Source organism: Agelaius phoeniceus, chromosome 12 (genome assembly GCF_051311805.1).
Source record: "Agelaius phoeniceus isolate bAgePho1 chromosome 12, bAgePho1.hap1, whole genome shotgun sequence".
Lineage (NCBI taxonomy): Eukaryota > Metazoa > Chordata > Aves > Passeriformes > Icteridae > Agelaius > Agelaius phoeniceus.
In genome coordinates, this window is record NC_135276.1 from 21,848,486 (window position 1) to 21,867,868 (window position 19,383).

The following is a 19,383-nucleotide window of genomic DNA, read 5'->3' on the forward strand; positions in this document are numbered from 1 at the left end:
TCTTAGTTAATTAAAACTGCAGGATCAATTGTGTTGAAGGGACATGTACAGGTGATGAAAAGCAAGTGTGAGGTGAGTATGGAAGGACCTCACACAAGTGGAAAGAAGACAAGGAGAAAGCCTCCAGAGGAGAATTGCTCTTCTAATGTCCATGGGAAAATTGGCTTTTGTTGAGCAGAATTGTAACTTTTAAATTTGTACAGCTGGTACAAGTAGGTACAATTCTATTTTGCCAAAGGGCAGGATATTGTGAGGCTCATGTGCTTCCAGAAGAGACTCCAGGCCTTAACCAGCTGAGGGAGAAAAATCAGCAATTTTGGCTCTGTGTCAGTAGAACACACTCTGTTCACTTCCCCTGTAAAAAGGAACTTTCTTCTCCATGCATAGTCAGAATGGTTCTTTTGGACCTAGAATAGACTTGGTCATTAAACTGAAGGCTTTGATTTCAACCTGGTGAGGAAAAGGCCCTTGCTCATACTCTGTGATAGTTTCCTAGATGTAATTATGGAGTATTATTTTAATTACCTGTTTAGTGGCTAATTGCTCTTCCATAAGTGCAGAGGAAGGGGAGAACATGGGACCAAGGCTGCATTTCAGGGTGCAAGAGGATATTTGTTACTGCCTTTTAATGCACCTCTTGATCTTCTGGTTTAAGAATTTAACATGTTTTTAGTAACTTTCCTCTATTTTATTTCAATACCAAGAAAAATGCCTGGGAATGTGTCTGCAGCTCATCACCTGGGTGATATGCTGGCATATGAGAGACACTTCTCAGGTGATTTTCCAAAATACTCTTTAACTAGCACCAGGCTCTTTCAGAAGCTGCTGTGAGAATGTGGTTTGATTTCAGTGGCTCCAAAACCCATCAGCAGCACAGCACATCAAGAGTCCAGCCATGGAACCTGAGCCCACAGCAAAGGTTTGGCCCTGGCACAGGTGCCCAGAGCAGCTGGGGCTGCCCCTGGATCCCTGGCTGGACACTGGGGCTTGGAGCACCCTGGGACAGGGTGGTGTCCCTGCCCACAGGACATGGGGTGGGACTGGATCAGCGTTGAGGTCCCTTCCAACCCAAACCATTCCATAATTCTGTGATTTCACCATTATTTGCTGTGTTTACAATTAAAACTTTAATGATAAGGACTGATGGTAGTTTAGGATAAATTTTGAAAGTTCTTAGGGGATTTAGTTTGTGGAGATAGATTAAAGTCCATTAGAGTAAGATTATCCAGCATGTCTTTACCAGGTACAAATTGGAGAGGTATCTTCAGACAAGAGTTTGTTGTTGTTATTGTTTTCCTCACTGGAAAATGTGGACGTGTGGCAGGTGTAGAGAGATTTTCTTCAATCCCTGCAACAGATAGAAATCTCTGTGTGTCTGTCTTTGATTCTTAGCTGATGAAATCAGCTGGGATTAGTGGGATACCTCACTGGACACAGCAGAGCCCTGGAGCCCTCGCCCATGGGCCCAGCCAGTGTAAGAGCTGGGTACAGACTGACAAAGGGGCTGAAGCCCATTTCCCTTCTCCCTGCTAACATTTTTGCTTCCCAGAGGTACAAGTTACAGACTCTTGGAGCTCCGAGAACTGTGCCAGTGACACATCTTTGGGGATGCCATGGCAGGGGCAGGGAAGGGTGTCCCCAGCTGCACATCTGACCCCACAGAAGGGCACACTCAGCCTGGGCATGGAGCTCTGGGGCAGAGGACATTCAGATTTGCCTAAAAATCCTGTTGACAAATACATAAGTTGTGCCTCTGTGATATTTAAAGCCCCCCCACGCCATTTACAAATAGAAATTATACAACGTAGATTATTTCCATTTGTCTCTTGTTTGATCAATTCCGATAGAAAGGCCATGCTTGGATTAAATCTTTTTATTCTCACAACCATGTGACACTTCAGGGGACAGTAACATTTGTGAAATAATCTGTATAAGAAACAATCCAGGAGAGGAAGAGAGCTGAAGAGCCTGGTGTCAGGTGCAGCATCCGGGGCCAGGTCTGGGACAGTGGCAGTGCCAGGTCCGTGCGTCCCCTGTGGCCACCACGCCTTCCCGCAGGGCTGCAGGACACTGCTGGGCCACAGCACAGGACCCATCGAGTCCTTGGGAAAGCCGAGTGATTTCAAATCTTTACGGGCATTGCAAGTTGTTTCTAATTAAAGCCCATCGAGTACCAGAGGAATTCCGGCATTACCGGCAGCCGGAGCAGGGACAATGAGCACCGACCTCTCCTTCTGACCAGTCGCTGGGATTTGTTTGAGGCTCTGTAAAGACAATGCTACAACATCTTTACACACACCACCGGCTTTGTAGTAACTGTCTCCTTGGAGCCTTGGCACGGGGAAGGACACGCATGTCCAGGCATTTTCCAGGTGGCAGGATTTCCTTCTCCTTACTCCCGGCGCCACGAACCCCCTCCTTTCAGCCCCAGCACCGTTTAAATAGATCATTTGTTTTCATTATGGGTTTTTGCATCCCCGTCTTTCATTGCTGTTAATGAATTTCTAGGGTCTGATTGGGAAACAAAAGGCAAACAGCAACATGAAAAGGGCTGTGACAAAGGAGCCGGTGGAGCTGTGACAGGCTGTGCCCGCATGGCCGCGGCTGCGGGGCTGACACCGCCCGGGCAGCGCTGGTTAATATGCTAATCTGCTCCTGGCCGCTTAACATTCCGCTCAGGTCTGGGCAGGCTCGGCAGCCGGCGCAGGGAAGGCGAAGGAAGGGGAAGGAAGGGAAGGAAGGGAAGGAAGGAAGAGGGACGGGGTGTCCGCCTGGCACATGCCGGCCGCTCCGCGCCCCGGCCCCTCCGCGCCGCGCTGCGCTGCGCTCGGGGCGCCCCGTCCCGCACCTACCATCCGCAGCGTCCGGAGCGCTCCCGCAACGCTGCCAGCCGGGAATGTGCAACAGCCACGTATGATTGGCTCGTTCCTCTGCCTCCGCGTCCCCAAAGATTCCCACTTTAACAGACCATGTGTTCCTGCTGCTGGAGAAGCCCAGAGTGTAACGTGCCAAAATCCAGCAACAATGAAGTCAGACGGAGTTTAGCATCCAAAACAAAGGGACGGCATTTCTGTAGCTCACTGACAACACAGCAGTCACAGGATGATGGTTTAAATTTCCCTTTATTCTCTCTCCCCACCCAACCTCAGCCCAAGAGAAAGCCAACATTTATTAAAATCCATCCGTTCAGGACAGCAGCTAGATGCCCAGGTTGGAAGGAAAGCTTGCTCCTGGTATTCCCGATGACCGCCACCTTTCCTGTGTGCTTGTGAGCTGCAATCCCCAGCTGGAGCAAGGGGGTTCTGATTTCCAGAATTAAGGAAGGAATCTATTCCAGAGACAGTTTCCATGGTCAGGTCCATCAGGTCCTGCAGCCACAGGAGAACTTAATTCCTCTAGCTCCCTTTCCTTTGTTTTCATAACGTCACAGTGGTTCTGGAGAGGCGTCTGGAGAATCCTCAGCTCCGGCTTCAGCCAGGGGATTTCAGAAGTTGCGTTTTCAGTGCAGGTCAGATGTGGACAAAATCAAGTCTCCACCTGACACATAAGCAGACAAAGCTGTTTACCCTCTGAATTATAGCAGAGCTCCATAGTTCTCTCTTCTGTGGTCTCATGCTCCAAGCAAACTGCTCCTTGCAGTTCTCTCTCCTGGTGCCAAGCACGTATTCCAGCTGCAGCTCGGCAGCGTGGGGAAATTCCTTCCAAGTCCCTGGCAGAACAGTCGGCGCTTTCTCCGGAGCTGCAGGCTTGATTGTCCTTGATTATTTTATTTCTCTGGCTCTGATCCAAGATGTTCCCTGTCATCATTTCAGTGTCTTTTCTCATAATCCCTTTTCTAAACATCATCAACAATTAACTGATTCTCTCATATCTACAAACACATGCACACACACGCAGGCGCGCGCGCACACTCCACCGAGCCTCATCAGGGTCTTTTTTGCCTTTAAGTATAAGAAATTACAGCTTCTCATTAGCTGAAGAGCATGTTTTGAAAGGCTTTGTGTTTACTCACTTTGCAAGTGATGCTGGCGCTTTTAATTATTCTCCTTTTGCATATCATAAGCGAGCAGCGAACTGCTCCAGCCAGCCCGGGCGACGCGTATTCCCAGGAAGGCAGGAGGAAGGGATCGCGTTTTACCTCACTGCTGCTGCTTTCTTCCCTTTCTGTCAGCCAGCCAAGGAATCCCCCCAAAGCTCTTACGTAGCAGATACCAAAACCGTGAGTCACTTTTCACTCCCGAAGCAATAAGTCCATCGCATCCCTGTGCAGAAGGGCGAGCACAAGGTTGGAATCTCTCCAGGCTGCCGGCGTGCCCCGGCACCAGTTCTCCAGCGGTGACTTTTGTTTTTCATGCTCTCGCTTTTTCTCCTCGGCTCTCTGTCTCTCCATTCCTTTTCATGCCATTCCCATTTTCTTCCTTCCTTCCTCTCCATCTGTCTCCATTGCTGGCAGCAGCAAACCCAGCCAGATCTGGGTCTCTCTCGCCTTCTGTAGGGCTTTTTTCTCCTTTTTTTCCCCCCTCTGTATCTGCTGCAGCCTTTGGCTGCTCACTCTGCCAGGTTGGATCACCAAAGACACACGACTCGCTCACAATGAATAATCAATACAGATATTGATCTGCGGAAAATGTTTGTAAATTCCTGAAAGGGGAATCAGGAACAGCGGGACAGGGAGGCTTGTGGGGGACGACAGGGTGCTCCGGGCTGCAGGCAGCCAGCGCCTGGCCAGAGCCCCATCCTGCCGCCTCCGAGGTGACGGGTGCTGGAATGCGCGCGGGCGGCGGCGGGTGCGTGCGGGGGCTTCTGTATTTTCATTTCTCTACAGCTGCTTCCCCCGAAGAATCGGGAGGCGAGCAGCTGAGAGGCCCCGTCGGTGCCATGCCTTGGCTGCGCTCCAGCACTGTTTTGTTTCCATCATCACACGCCACTTTGAAATTTGCATAAATACAAGGGTTATTTTCCCTCGTGCCTCCAAAAAGGTTTAAGAAGGTGGAAAAGTGTTTCCATAAGGAGAGATGGCTGGGTTTAGTCATCATTTTCAGGATTTACTTTCTAATCCATGTGTTTGTAAGAAAAGGAGCCAGAGATGAAAATAAAGGGCAGTAAGAAGGACATGGAGAAGACGGAAAAGCTGTTTGAATGTAGAAGAGCCTTGGATTGCAAAAAAAACCCCGTTGTCCAGTGGGGACCTGCATGTGTTTGGTTTATGTGGGTGGAGAGCCATATCAGACCTCTCCATCCAGGACTCTTCCCATCTCGCTGTGGACAGGCCTGCCCTGGTCAGGAGCTGGAGATGATCATGGTGCTTTAAGAGTCTGTGAAGGCTGGAGTCAGACCGTCTTAAGAGCATCCTGAGCCTGTCCTCAGGAGCCGCCTCCCACCTGCCCACCGTTCATCTGACGGCCTGTGTGGTGTGTGGAGCACATGTGTAGCCAGTGACATTCGCCCAGTTTGTTCTTGGCATGGTCCACCTCACTTGTTGTGTCTCTTCCACCTCATCTCTCTGGTTTTCTGTCTTTCTGGGGAAAGGCACGTACTGAAGGTGTCAATAGACACGGTATTGGGATCATTGAGTATTCAGCTCCTTTCTAATGCTTGAGATCACCAATGGAGAGCCCAAGGACTGCTGAGGGGGGCCATGGGGTGTCTGCAACACCGACCAGACCAGGCGGCCATGCAATGCCACGGCTGTACCCTGGCCCAGGGCTGCCCGAGGTGCTGCTGGCCAGAGCAGCCAGCGGGGTGTTCTTGGACAGCTCCTGGCCAGAGCAGCCCCTGTGCCCCTGGCCCCACCCACACAGCCCCATGGGTGTGAGCACAGCCCCATACACAGCCCCGTGGGTGTGAGCACAGCCCCATACCCAGCCCCGTGGGTGTGAGCACAGCCCCGTGGGTGTGAGCACAGCCCCATACCCAGCCCCATGGGTGTGAGCACAGCCCCGTACCCAGCCCCATGGGTGTGAGCACAGCCCCGTGGGTGTGAGCACAGCCCCATACCCAGCCCCGTGGGTGTGCACACCCCCATACACAGCCCCGTGGGTGTGAGCACAGCCCCATGGGCAGCCACCCTCCCTGCTGTGCTGCACGGCCACCCCACGCCAGTGGCCCTGGGCACCCCGATAGCCATCTCGGGCCAAGATGCAATTCCCGCAGATGCAATTCCCGTGGCTGCCAGCTTTATCAGCCCACGCCAGCAGTGAGGAGGCTGAGCGCCTTCATTCTCTCTCCAGCTCCTGATTAGCTCCTGCAATCCAATTAGCAGAGGCATTTATATCACAAGGGGCTGAGGTGCCCCTGCTCATCACGGCAGCTCAGAGCCAGTCATAAATTCTCCCGACACTACATCTTTCCTGTGGCATGGATTAATTACAGCTCTGGGCCTCCAAGAGCAGGTTTGCAAATGAAGGTGCCCATGCAGTAAGAGTTAGGGAAGACAAAGCAGGAGTTTCCTGTCTGTGAGAGCCAAGGGGGTGATGCACAGGGTGGCCCAGGGCGGGGGCACCTGTGGGCGAGGGGCTGGGGGCAGGTGGGCTGAGCAGGAGCTTTATTAACTGAGGTTGGCCGGGGGATGTTATGAGTCTGCGCCTGTGGCCATAATGAGAAATTCCTCATAACCTCCCTTTGTATGCTCTGCTGCAGTGCAGATGCTGAGAGTGAAGCTCCAGGAGCCTTAATAAAATTACATTTTCCCACTTGAGATGTTGCAGGCGCTGGCTAGTGGCGCAGCTTGGAGAGGCGAGTGCGGGGCTGGGCCCTTGGGAGGATTTGGCATTGCGGGGATCGGTGCTGCTCTCAGGGGCACGGCCACCTTCTCTCTCCTCTTCATACAATCTGCTTTTCTCTGATACTTCTGCTCTCGAAAGAGCCATTTCCTGGCTCCCCTGTGTCAGCCCTGCTCCCCCCAGGCCCTCTGGCTGTGGGGTGGGATTTGCTGCAGCAGTGGGAGCAGGTTGGAAACGGGTTGTGGGAGAACCCCCAGGAGGGTGGCGGGCTGGGGACAGTTGTGTCCTCACACCTGGCTCTGCAGCTCTGTGTTTCTCCCCCACGCTGGTGCCCGTGCAGCAGCTGACCCTGCTGGGCACCCAGTGAGTGCTTACCCCTCGCCTGTGGCTGCTCCTGTGGGTACGTGTCTGTCACAGCCTGCTGAGCTGCCCCTGCACGAGCCTTGGATCTGTTTACCCAATCATGTGCCAATTTAACAATTCATCTAAGTTCTCCATCCATCAATCAGGTTTTAATTTATGTAGCAGTCAGTGGTTTTGTTAAGTTTCCAGGCGTTTCTCTCTTGCTTGTTATTGAAATATAATTACTTAAGAAATCCACAAACTTACCTTTGAAATGTGTGGGGAGATGGGAATTTTAAAGACAAGAGGATGCATATTAAATTTAGTAGCATGTCAGCTCCATTTGATCTATTTACTCTAGGCTGCTGACAGATCTTCTGTGTAAGCAAATGTGGTTCCTGCTGATAAAAGGGGTTGGGTTGGGGTTTGTTTGTTTGTTTTTAACAGTGTCCAAAATACAGCCATGACTGTGGAACAGTGATTCTCCCATCGAAGGGAAATATTGGCTGATCTTTCAAAACAAGAAATCTTTTTGCTTTTGTATGATAACAAATCCTGTGTTTCCTGACCAGCACAATCATTGTTTGTGGTCACACAAAAGAACTCATTCCCCAGCTGATCTCTGCCACAACCTGCAGCTGGACAGCCCCAGATTGAGGTGGGTTGACATGGCAAGAGACAGGTCATGGGCCACTTACCCATCTCACAGATCCCTGCTCAGCTGAGTTTGTACATTAGTATTTATCCTACAACCCCAGAATGGTTTGGGTTGGAAGGGATCTTAAAAGTTCATCCAGTTCCAACCCCTGCCATGGGCAGGAACACTTTCCATTAGACCAGGTTGCTCATTTATGCTTTTATATATATAAATTTGTATTTTAAAAGCTGTAACAGCAGCTTCATGTCTGAATTTGGGGATGGGATCACCAGGCTGTGAGATCCCAGTGTTCTCTCTGATCAGTCAGGTCAGTGGATCTCAGACAGAGCTGAGGCTTTGATCCTGTCTAAGATTTCCTTTGCTTTGCTCATTTTTGCATCCCACACCTGATGTGTCATTGCTTTGGTGAGACTTGTTGTTGCTACACATTTGTTTTCCTGAGTACAGCCAGGAGTTTTCATTTACTACTCTGTAGTTCGACTTCTACACAGACTTTCTTCCACATTCTAGTGGGCCATAAAATGCCACTGAAATTATTTATTTTTAACAGAAGTCTGACATGGGCTTCCCTCCTGGTCTGACTGAAATGACAAAACAATCTTCTTGTAACATTATATTTTTGTAGTTATTTTCTTGATTAAAACTTCTTGAAAATGTTTTGTCAAATTTCCCTTCTGACCCTCACAAAAATGTCATTTAAACAAAACTGATAAAACACCTCCCTACAAACATTCTTGGCATTTTTTCCCAGAGCTACTCAAAGCCAGTCAAGGTGTTTTGTTTTCTTTATGTTGTCTGGTTTAAGATTTTTGTTTCAAGTTTACTTTTTTTCCCAAGTTTTATACGATTTGTCACATTGCCCTGTGTGTTCCCTGACGGAGCTGTTTAACTTCTGATGATGAGATCAATGAAGCACTTTTTAACAAAAAAGCACTTTGATGCTTTTTTAATGGAAAGAGAATTTTAAAAATGGTATCCAAGTGATGTCAAAGAAGAATTTGTGGAAATTCTGCTTTAAAGAAGTAAATCAAGTTTGGTTTAGCGGGTTTGGGATCAGAGGAAGTCGTAGGGGAGTGTGCAGTCACCTCCAGCACCTTCACTGGAGTCCCATTTCAGTGCTTCCCTTGGGAGACTTGATCCTCAGCCTCAGCAGATGAAACCTGGCTCATTCCTGCCCCTTCGAGGGCCCTCCTGCCGCAGCTCCCCTGCCTCTCCTGGGTTTGCGTGGAGCTGCCAGCCCTGGCTGTGTGCACTCCACAGGACCTCGTGCTGCACCTGCAGCTCCATTCACCCTCACGTTCTCAGCCAGCACAAGTGTTCTCTTCCTGATGGGTGACTTTATTCTTTAATAAAATTGTCCTGCTCCAATTCTTCCTGAAAAATACAGTTTAGAGGGAGTATTGTCAAAAATTCTGTCTCTCTCTCTACTTTATTATCCCCTCATTTTTTTTGTCATTTAACTCCAATTATGGGATGCTAAGTGCTTTTGGAAATTTCATTGTTAATATCTTCTTACAGTGCTATTAACGTAAATCAACGTTAATAGTGTCCCAGCAAGTATAAAAGCAATCAAAAATTCAGTACTCACGAATCATTCTGTAATTTCAGCATAAAATGTTAATAGAAATAAAATCCAATACCATAAAATATCAGCAAATTCAACTTTAAATACATGTGATGAATGACTTTACCATTCTACAGCATCCCGTGGACTTTGCAGGGGAAGCCTCTTCTCAGCAAAGATCTTGCCCCATCCCTCCCTCCTCCATTGCCTTCCCAGCACAAGGTGTGCCCAGGATTTTACCTTTCCAGAAATTAAAAATCCATCCTCACTTAGGATGTGGAATCTGTATGCAGGTGTTTGGTGGTAATAGGAAGGATTACCTGGAATCTGTTAACTTACTCGAGCTAATAGAAACTCCCTGCTCCTTTATTCCATCAGCCTGGCTCGGAGAGCTCTGGCTGCACTTACCTTTTATTGAGATTGGGATTTTCTTACTGACAAATCTTCTAAATTGGAATTTAGTTGGTGAAGATCCATCAGTTATTTCAAGGAAACTGCTAGGAGAATGGTATAGATTTCTCAAGAAATATAACTGTTGGCCTAAAAATTCAACTTAAAATTATCATGAAAAGGAAAACTGAATTCCCCAAGCGATACCTGAACAAGTGTTGGGTATTTAACCTCTGATTCCTCACCCTGCCAGGCTAGAATCTTTTGATGTTATTTTTTTTTAATTCTCTTGTTTTAATGGACTTGGGCTATTTGTGCTAGAGCCTTTAAAAGCAGGTTGGAGACCCTTTTGCTGGCAAAGGTGGGTACAACACCTGCAGGCAGTGCAGGGGTGGGTCTCGTTTCTCTCCCTCGCCAGACAAGAAGCACCAAACAAGTCTGGGATTTCTGTGATCACAGAAGATGAAAGTGACAGTGTGATGCCTATAAAGAGAGTTTATTTGAGCAAGGATCATCTGGTCATTACATGGATTCCTTTTCAGTTCTTATTCCCTTTTCCCCCATTATCTTGGTGTAATGTCTGTGGTTCTACCCTCTGGATTGGGCCTTTTCTACTCTCTTGGTGCTCTTTCTCCTTTCTCCCTCAATTCACGTAGAATTCCTCACCTGCAGATCTCTGTAGAGTTTTACAGACCCTTTGAAGACAGAGGGGAATTTTTGTGACATTTAGAAAATATTTACAAGATGTTAGGAGACTTTCTGGAATCTCTCAGTATCTCATAAAGGGTATCAGCAGCTAAACTGTTCTATCATCACTGCCTTTGTGTTTGTCCCAAGAAGCAGACAAACCAGAGACACTGTCAGCTTTTGGTTATTCCATTTCGGGTACGTGTTGCCCTGGAAAGTTAATGTAAATGATGAAGAACTCATTTGGATCCTTATATGTTACTAATTCCTTCATCTAGAACTTCTAAAAGAAACTTACATTATAATAAAGCAAACGTACCCATTTTTGTAAGATTAGTTCTGGTGACACACAGAATTACCAAAGTCCTTCTCTGGATGGAGTTGTAGGGTCACTGCAAACAAGTGGCCAGTGGCAGCCAGCTCAGGACCCTGACAAGCCTGCCAGACCAGCTGGCCAGGCCATGCAGCTGCACCCGGGGCAGTCACTCACCTCACCTCACCTCACCTCACCTCACCTCACCTCGGGAGAGCTACTTCAGCACCAGAACTAATGTGTCATCCAGCCTCTGAACGTTACTGTTATTTATTGCTGGTTTCATATGGGATATTTTTCTTTTCTAAATCAATCTGAAATCAAAGGCTTTATCCTCTGGCAGCACCATTTCTCTTGAATTCAACCAAAGTTGAATCAGCCCTAAAGCAGGGACACTTGAAACCTGCAGCAGCACTTTTGTTAGGGTTTCAGCTGAAAATCTTCCTGATTGAGGTCTTTAAGGACTGTTAAAAGTCTTACAACATTTCCTTTAATTCCTCTTCCCCTATTTCCTGTCTTCTGTTGAAATGGGAACTTTGCAGGTTCTGGTCTCCAGCTCACCTGTTGAAGATCATGATATCATATGGATAGTAAGGGAAAAACGACATTTTTGAACTACTTTTTTCAGAATTAGTGTGACTTCAGCAAGGATCCAGTGGGGAGGGATCAATGACTCTTTGCCATTAAGTCACAGGAGCTTCACTCCAGAGCAGAGGGAGCTGAGGGACTGCAGGGCCCTGCTGGCATCCAGGATGCTAAATCCTGCTCTCTCCTACTCAGGAATCTCAAGTGCTGCCTTTCTCTTGAGTATAACTGAGAGCAGAGTCTTGCCAACATTGCACATTTGGCTTCATAAAAGGAGTGTTCGAGGGAATCCTGCCATAATCGTATGTACAAGGTAGGTGGGAAGAAAAATTCCCCATATTCAATGAAGTAATGTTAATTAAACATCAGGACAAGAAAATACAGATGTGAAAAGATAAAGACTATGGGTTTGATGGTATTCCAGCCATAAGGTGCTCTGTCTGAGACCCCTCAAATCACAGTTTGCATGGGCCTTTTGCAGATGGTGCTTCAGAAGCCCCAGACTCAATGAGGGGACCTGCATCAGGAGTCGTTGCTTTGGGGCCTCATCCTCCTCTGCCAGAGCTGCCGTGACGGCTCTGAGGAGCCCTGGGAGCTTCAAATCAGTGCTAATTGTTCAGATTTCTTGTACTTAATGGGTGTTTGTGAGGAACTGAGTTCTTGCAGTCAAAACACAGATCTGTGAACGTTTTTGAGTAGGATGTAGGGAAAAATGGTATTTTTCCAGATGTTTCAATCCTTTCAAGTCCGCCCTCTGGCCCTGTTGGTAACTGAAGACTTTCAGTGTTGTTTAACTTTTACTTTAAAAGTTTGTTGACTCCTCTTCCACGTGGGAGAGCGACGAGGTGCCCGTGGCAGGAATGGCTGATTGGAGTGGGTGAATGGGTCCGTGGGTGCCGAGGTGCCAGGACAGGCAGGGGAGCGGCGCTGGAGCCTCCCGGGGCTGCAGCCTCCTCCCTGCGGGACAGGGGCGCTCGGAGCTCCAAGTGCAATAGATCTCCATATTAGAAGGAAGCAAAAGAAACAATCTTTAATCCTTTCAAAGCCCAATAATATTATGTATATTGACTGAAGCCCTATGGAGTGGGCCTGGCAGGGTTTTTCATTACTGCGCACGCTGTAGCCTAGCTACCTTTGAAAAGTAACCAATATCGAGAGCCACTTGACATTTGCAAAGGATTATGGGTGTCCTCTCCATCTCTTCTCAAGTTCCCAAATTTACAATGGTCTTAATTTAAAAGTTAAGCCGGGGGATCAGTTGCTTAGTCTGCTGCTGGGCTGCCCTTTAAGAAGGGAGAAGAGAAAGGAGAGTGTCTGTGCGTGCCTGCACAGAGGGAGAGGCAGGAGCGGCCCTGGCGCGTCACCCGCCCTCAGCCGTGGGCCCGGTCCGCGCACCATGGGAGAGGCCCTGCAGCAGGACGGGGCTGGGAGAGCGGGATTCATTCCTGCAGGTGCTGCTGAAGTGCAGGGAGCAGCAGCAGCTGGTAATGAGTTGGTGAAAATGAAAAAGGGACATAAGTAGCTTCTTTAGCAAATCCCCTGGAAATGACATGGAGCCTCTGGGATCGATCGGATCGATCCCTCCAAAGGCTGCAGGCTCCTCTCATCCGACTGCCAGCGCAGGGAAAACCGTAATGTTATTATCAGCAAAACTCAGGGAGAAGCTGCTGGGAGCAGTGCTCTGGGTGCTCGGCTCCCATCGTCACGGGGAAGGAGCCGGGAGCATCCCCAGCCCTCGGCCCTGCCCTTCCCTGGGCCCAGGGCTGGCTGCAGCTCAGGGGGGAGCAGGATCCTGTCCTGCAGAGCCAGCACAGGGAGCGGCGCTGAGCGGAGATGGGGCTGTTCTGACTGAGGTTCTGACAGCCTTCATCTTCCTCCATCATGTTCATGGCTGATTTGCTCTCTAGCACTTTCTGAGGTTCCTGTCCATAATTTTGTATCCGTCTGCAGCATGGTCTGAGCGTTCCGAGCCCGTGCTCTTGGGCAGCCCCCAAGCTTCCTACTGGTGTGGGGGATGCTGGCAGGGGACCCCAGTCCTGCAGCTGCAACTTTGGTGTCTCAAAGGGAAACAGTCCTCAAACCCAAACTGCTGTACTTCCTCCAGAACTCTGCAGAAATAGGATGAGGAAAGTTGTACTCTGAGCCTTATTTTGAGAAGAGTGGTCTTAAATCTCCCAGTCACATCCGTGAGTTCAAGGAGCCTTTCCTTGAAGAACTCAACATTTCTTTGTTTATGTTTCTATAATCCTGTTGGGGGAAAGGAGCAATAAATTAGTTTTATTACATCTGTTCTGAGAAGTGTACAGGCCAAGCTCAGAAATCCCATAGCAGGTGTGTCCAGTGCTCTGTGGGATCATGTAAGGGCAGGCCTGGGATGGGGGAGGCTAGGGGCACTCCAGGGACCCTGCACTGGCAGATGGGCTTGTTTGGGTGCTTGTAGGTGCAGCAGGGGTCACCCCAGCTCCTTTAACCCTCCTGCTGGAATCTTCAGACTTTGGTGCAGCTGCACCCAAGAAAGGGAACGGCTGGGACATGTTACTGGCGTTTGTTTGGGCTTGTGCTCCACAAACTGTGATCCTTTGGCTCTTTTGGACACACTATTTAATCTAAAGTGCATCATTAGAGAGGTGTGTTGATATAGCTGCGTGCTGTGCATATACCCTCTATCACATGGATATGAGGATATTTATTTTACCCACTGAAAGTTTGCCAGTTTGTGGAAAGCCCTAATTCTCAGGAGTTACAGGCATCGCTGCTTCCACAGAATCAATTAAACCAACATCAGCTTAGCGTTTCGGAATCACAGATCTTAGAGGACTTAGACGTGGCCATATGTGACCTTTGGTGCAAGACTGTAAATTTTGAAATATGATCGTTCAGGAATATGAAATAAAACTGTGAAATGAGCTGAAGTTAGAACAGCGTTCAGGAAATATGTGGAACAGTTGCTGTCTGAAACGTTTGTGATAGTAAAAATAGGGAGAGATCAGCCACTTCAAATTCATAAACTATTAAAATAAACACACAGTACTTTTAAAAATTTTATTGTCTGGAATATTTCATCCGTTTTGGATGCATTTGTCTTTCCCTTCATAATGAACTAAACTGATGGACTCTCTCAATATCAGTACCTGAGATGTGGGTTGTCCATACAGGGTGTAGGACACTGCTCGGGGCTGGGAACTGCTGAGACACTGCAGGAACGTGCAAGGGTGCAGAGGTGTCTGTCAAAAACTACTGGGGCTCCTCACAAGATGGGCTTAAACCAACACATTCCCAGGAAGCATCTCATGGCTGACAGATCTCTTGAGAAAATGCAGTGCTGGAAAATCTCTGGGGCACTGCAGAGCTGTGCTCAGCCCAGCTTGGGCCCGTGCACATCGCGCTGCTGAGAGGGAAAGGCAAGGGAGGGCCATGATTGCTTCATGGCAATAAAAGCGAGGACAGCACATGAACATTGTAAACTTTCTGAATGCATGAAAATTCCATTTTGTACTTTCTAAACCACTTGATTTCAGCTGTGCTCCGACTGCTGCCCTTGTTGAGTAGCCCAATTAATCCAGATATGCAGTGGGAAATAAGATGGAATATCTATGGAAGAGCTAACAGAGCTTCACTGATAATTCATTCCTTTAATTTTACTGGCCATCTTGTTTCTGGTTGTCCTGTGATCAGTTCACTGGCCACAAAAACTCAGCCTTGTGGGGGCACCTGCCCTTTTGTCTTACTTTTGGAAGAAAAGACCCTCTCAAGATAATTTGTTGATTTGGAAAACAGGGACAGCAGAAATATTTTCTTTTAAATCTGAACACATGCTGAAAGTCTGTGTTGTTTCAGTCTCTGCTCAGGTTTGCCTGTTTGGGGCTGTCTCCCACCAGTCTGCTGCTGGCTGTCCCCAGGGAAGCTCAGTGAGAAGGTGCCCCTTTACTGAGGGGCAAAGGGGTTTCACCACACAAGTACAGGTGTAGCAGAAATCTGTAACTATTGGATAGCCAGATTCTCATGGCAAGTGCCCTAAATTTGTATTTTGACTCTGTGAACAGTATTGTGAGAAAGTCAAAGCAGGATTAGAGCTCGTTTCTCTGAGCACTGACCCTTTTCCTGCAGAAGCATCCCTGTGTGGGAGCTCCGAGGAGCTGGACAGACCTTAGGATGTGACATCGTGTCAGGGACATCAGGCTGCTCTGGTCAGGGTGAGCACAGAGCTGCCACCTGCGACTGCTCTGAGCTGCCTGGGATGGCAGAGCTGTGGGGGAGGCCTTGAGGAAGCAGCATTTACTCACCTCAGTGTAAGAGGAGCTCTTTGTAGTTCCCTGTCCTTGCTCACCACGAGGCTGCCTTCTCTTACCACCTGCCGGCCCGCAGACCAGTGGTTATCTCCAGTTACAACCAAAATAGCATTAGTTCAGCTGCCCTTTGTGGGACATGCATTTTTAATTTCTTGGGGTTTAGCCATACACTTCACAGTCCCTTATTATCTGTATGTGAGACTAATTTTGGGGGTACAAATTTGCTCTAATTCAATTTGGCTAAGAAAAACATCTTGATATGGTACGCCTGCAGCTGCTCAAATTTCCTCCTTGACTATCAAGTTTGTCAATTTGTCATCTTTTCTGACGAACTTGTTGCCTACCTTTGGTATCTCAAGTGAGCTCCATGATCTCACCCTGAGGTGTTAGGAATCGCTGAGGGCTATCAGAACTTGTGTAAATTACAGCGATGCAGACAGCACGTTGAAAAATCAATAAGTAATGAAATAGTACTGCAGTGAAGTAGCCAAGAGAGCAGTGGGTGAAAAAATCCCAAGGACTCAGTTTCATTTTGTCAAAGTATAAAAGATAATGTTCTGCTGTGATGCTATAAAATCATCCCCACTGGCCAGAGAAAATTGAAATACAAAAGAGCAGTGCGGAGGTGCGGGTGCTTCCTCCTGATCCCGCGTCCCCCTCCCGGTGCTGCAGGGATTTGGGCAGGCACTCGCTCCCCCAGGGAAGCTGCACATGGCTCCTCTGCCTCCATGGCCTGTGCACCGATGTCAGCTCGTGCCAAGTGTTCTTTAAGCCTCTTTCTAATTCCCTGTAATCCTCACATCTACCCATCCAGTTATCTTGTATGGGCAAGCCGGGAAACACCAGCAGAACGCTCTCCCTGGAAAACCAGCACTCCATGCTGCCTTCCCAGGGTGCTCAAGGGGACTGAGCATGGGTTTATGTCAGCCTTGAATTTTATCTAGGGAGGTCCTTCTTAGCTGGAGATGGCACATTTCTGACATACCATTTTCTACAGGAATATGAATTGCTCTGTAGGCAAGTGAATCCCCAAGGCTTGGTTTTCCCCGAGGGCCATGCCCTCGACTCGCTCTGTCCCTTCCATGGCAATATCCCCCAGCTCCTTCCATCTCTCTGGAATGCTGGGACCCTGTGCTGGGGCTGGTGCAGCCAAGAGCCGTGCTGGGCACATGGGCTGTGGCACGGCTGGGCTCCTCTCCCTGCTGCTCCCCCAAGCAGCCAGCATTCCTCAGCGGGGCCACGGTGCCCACACTGCTTCCTCCGAGCCACAGCATCCACAGCCACACAGAATGTCTCTAAGGCTTTTCCTCTTCTTTCATTTTGGCTGGAATTAGCCAATTCCAGTGGGCATGAGGTGGGAATGGCCAGGCAGGAAATCTTGCTTCCTGGCTAAGTCCTTAGAAAATCAGGCTCAAAAAGAGTAGTTGGCTCCAAAAGAAGAAGAAAAATATTGAACTGAAATAAAATTTCCCAAGCTGGGTGTTGCCATGAAAGTCTTTTGCTTGAATCCATAAACTATGAACTTTTCTCAAATGAATTCTTAAAGTTGATGAGTTTTTTCCCACTTGGATATGTAAGGTAGTTAAAATGTATTTAAACAAAATGAATGACTGAAATACCACTAAATTAAATATATCTTCTAAAAGATAAACCAGCATTTTGTGTGAAGGGAAAGTCCCCCCCCTCTTCAGCCTTTCTGGCTAATCTGCCTGTTATCCTCTCTGTAGATCTGTGAAAGGAATCAGGTTTAAGAGACACCGAACTGCTCTTTGATCCCAGGGGACCAAAAGCCAGGTTGGATAATGGTCCTGCACAGATTTGCTCTGGATTTTTTTTTTGCCTATGTTTTCTGCCTGCTGCCTGGAAAAGTGGGTTCTGGAGGAGCCTCTGCCAGAGGCAGCCAGAGAAATACAGTCCTTGGGAAAGGAGGAGAGAAAATGGTTCCCTTAATGTGCACAAATGATCTCCCTGATAAGGATTAATGCGTGCTGGGTAAGCAGGCACGGGTTGAAAAATCCTGCAGGGAGTCCGGGCGCGCTGCCGGCCGCGCTGGGCAGCGCCGATGGCTGCGAGGGTGCTGGTTCCAAGTCATTGGTTCCAATCACCTCCACACACCATCTGTGCCTTTCTTTAACCTTCCATGATTCTGTTTCATTAGGGGGTAACGGGAAATGAACAGTGGCTCTCGCTGCAGCCAGAGCTGTCTGAGTGGGATGGCAGCAGCTCCCGGGTCAGATATTCGGCAGGCCCAGGTTGGGTTTGAGTGAAAAGAGCCCATTAACTCCAGTGACTTTGGAGAGGGCCCTTTGTTCTTTTCAAAGTTGTTATGGGTTACAGAACTCAAAAGCCTCTTTTCTTGTCCATTATTAACACAGTGCAATGAATCACTGTGTTTAGCATGGACACTTGGGAGCATTCCAGATACTGCAGCACTGTTTGCAAGGAGGGAGCATGTAAATACTAAGGAGATCTCAAGGAATTTAATAGAGCAGAATAGGTAGACCTTGGAAGCAGAAGCATTTCTTTACGCATGAGCATCCTACTGGTGTAAATCTAGAATGTTCCACAGTGCATTCCATAGAAAAACTCGGAGGAAAGGTTTATATGGCAGGGAGGGGTGCAGCTCTTCAGCCTTCCCATGTTTCCAGGACACATCCCTGAGGAGCCCTTCCTGCCCTGGGGCTGGGGATCCACTTGGGATGCAGAGCTTACCTGCCTTTCCCCATCACCCTGACAAGCCATCTGCTGCCACTGTGAGCTCCAGTGAAGTCTGACCAGTGTTCCTGTCCTGGCAACAGAACCTGAGACCTTCAGTGCTGGGGTTCCACAGCACCAACACCTGGCAATCACAGTTCCCATTCTGAAATGCTGCTTTTACCTTTGTCTGGCATAAACCACTTCAACTGGAAATTCTCCATGTCTGCTTTAAGTGCCATAATGATGGTCTGTGTCTTTTTTTTTTTTCCCACCAATCAAACTGCTGATTCCTTGAAAGAAAAAAAAAAAAAAAAAGACAAAGTAAAAGAAAAAGAGTTAGAGATACAATAGTCTGTTTCTATCAAGGAATTCTACCAATTTTTTCCCAGAAATCTCCAGATTTCAAATGTGACATTTGGCAGAGGATGGATTTTGCAGTAGGGATTAATCTTTGGTTTACCCACACTGTAACCTTTAAAGAATGATCCAAATCCTGCATTTCTCAGGTGTGCAGGAGGGTGGGATTAGATCAAACAGCTGTCCAGGAGACTCCATTGGTGGTGGGCACACTCAAGCCAGATGTTGAGGCTGTCCCTGGGTTTCGGGTCAGAGCTGGTGCCTGCTGTACCTCACTGAGGTGCTTGTGGAAGGGTGTGCAGTGCTCCTGAGCATTTCTGTGGGTTTGGTGCTTCCTGTTTGGCATCTTTGCTCCACGATGGAAGCTACAGAGCAGCACTGGGTTTGGCACTTCCCTGTGGGAGCCTCCAGTGTCCATAGAACCTGGGCCCATGGCAGCCCGTGGGGTGTGTTCTGGTCTGGCACTGCTGGGGAGAGAGGCTGGTCCCCAGCAGAGGGGAGGGGACGAGCTGAGATCATCCGTGTCCGACTGTGCATGAAAAGAGCTGGACCATGTGGTGGCAGCGCCTGTCCCAGGATCAGGGCTGAGGGAGCAGGAGGAGCCTCCTCGCACCATCTGCCTCCAGGGCAGCAGCAGCAGGAGGAGGAGGAGGAGGAGGAGGAGGAGGAGGAGGCTGGTGCTGCCCCAGCGGCTCCGCGCCTGGCCAGGCACGTGCTGGGCGCGGCGGTGACACGGCACCTGCAGGGACAGGCGGAACAGCCCGGCCTGGTGGCACTGC

The 19,383-nt window shown here is 48.7% G+C and overlaps 1 protein-coding gene and 1 long non-coding RNA gene across 2 annotated transcripts in view; one reads left to right on the forward strand and one right to left on the reverse strand.

The window, feature by feature from the left end:
- ZFHX3 (zinc finger homeobox 3) overlaps positions 1–19,383 on the forward strand; it is a 393,056-nt gene that overhangs the window by 199,822 nt on the left and 173,851 nt on the right. The gene's annotated exons all lie outside the window — the stretch shown is intronic.
- Positions 1,856–4,882, reverse strand: LOC143695103 (uncharacterized). Its single transcript, XR_013184020.1, has 2 exons — positions 2,853–4,882; positions 1,856–2,264 (listed from the first exon to the last, which is right to left on the reverse strand). It is a non-coding gene; the product is annotated as an uncharacterized LOC143695103 (long non-coding RNA).